The sequence below is a fragment of the Alligator sinensis genome, unplaced genomic scaffold, assembly GCF_000455745.1.
Source record: "Alligator sinensis unplaced genomic scaffold, ASM45574v1 scaffold781_1, whole genome shotgun sequence".
NCBI classification, from domain to species: Eukaryota; Metazoa; Chordata; order Crocodylia; family Alligatoridae; genus Alligator; species Alligator sinensis.
Window position 1 is genome coordinate 2,264,782 of NW_005841845.1, and position 1,731 is coordinate 2,266,512.

Here is a 1,731-nt window from a genome sequence, read left to right on the forward strand (position 1 = left end):
GAACACCAAGCCCAGCTCTTTCAATGGCAGCATCAAGCACACGGCTCTTCCTGCCAGTGATGCATCTTACTCTTTTGGCTGTGGTCAAGCAGCTTTGAGAGTGGGGCTGGAGAGTGCCCCAGCCAGGCCACAGCCCCTGCACTGGCATTTGGAGCACTTGCCTGAGCTACAGGTTCAAGCCCTCTCTCTGGGGGAGCGGGGCGCCCCCAAACCTGGGCTTCATACTCCTTCGAAAACTGGTCTAAGCACAAATGGGAGGGTCTCCCCTGTACATGCCCAAGCGGATCCTGCTCTGCCATGGGTGGAATTAGAATCCAGACTGTGCAAGTGCCCAAACCTGCCATTTTGAAGTTACATGCATGAGTTTGAAGGGGAGATCGGATTCAACCCCAGATCACTGAAATCATAGGCCACAGGTCAAGCCACTGGCTCCCAAATAAAGGCAGGCCTATCACTGGTCTTTGCACAGAATGACTCCTGCTTTGCTCTTGCATCTTACTCAGCTGTTTTGTCTGATTCACTTGATGAGAAATCCCCTTTAGATCTGAACAGGCTGCTTATCAGGCTCAATATCTTTTATGCTTGTCGTGCAACGAAGCCTAGATACCATGGTGATAGGTTATAGGTAAGCTTGGGACAGTGGTGGCTTTAGGGTTGTTGGGACCCTGGGCAAGAGAGTCATTTGAGGCCCCTTAGAGGCTTAATTTTGATGACCTACAAGCAAGTTGGACGTTTGTTGTAAAATTTTGGGGCCCCAGACCGTCACCTGGTTTGTCCTCCCCTAAGGCTACCACTGCTTGGGACCATCTTTTTTTGTTCCAGGTTTGTACAATACCAACCACAATGGAGCTGTGAACCAAGACTGCCCAGCATGCTATTTTTTGTGTCTTGGTTTGCCAGTTTATTCCCTAGGGATTACAAAAGCACGTGCGATTACATCAGCAACAAAGTCCCTCGTGGAAATTGAGTGTCTTACATCCCAGTGTAAGGGTCTGGCCAATACCCATGGAAATGGGTGGAAAGGTTCCTGTCATGACCCAATGATTGTGTGCACGCTTTGGCACTGCAGAATTATTTCCTGCCACATGGAGCTTTCTTTGCACGGTGCAATTCTCAGTGGCAGAGAGAAAACCCCGGTGCAAAGGAGTTCCCGCCACCCGTATGTAAATTTGTTTCCCACTATTGGCTGTTTCTAAATTATTCCCACGTGGCGGCTAGCGATTGGCTTGCTAGTCGTATAAAAGGTTAGAGCAGTTTCCGCCCAAGTTGTAGAGGACTCCACAACCATCTCGTGGGGACTCTGAGCACGCGGCAGAGGAATAGAAACTTTGTGTGTGTCTCAGAGGAGTTCCGCGGCCTGATCAACCACCAACCTCTTCCCGTCTCGTTCATTAAATTCTTAAGACGTATCTGTGCGGGCCGGGAGCGGTCCGAGGTTCTCGGGGGCCTGTGCGCGGCAGGCTGTGGCCAGCAGCCCTGGCACGCGGGTCGGGGAATGCAGGCCGGCGGATTAGAATTAGGCACGGACGCGTAGCGGTTGATTAAAGATTATTTTACTTACACCGAAGATGGTCGCGGTGCAGGCAGAAAAACTTGCTTGAGTTGCGGTTACAGACAGAAAAGAAGAGAGGCGGACAAGAGTTCCTTCCACGCGAACCTCTAGCCCAATCCGGTTGAAGGCTCTAAACACGCGAGCCCGTCGTGTCAACCGAAGAAAACAACTCGAAGCAG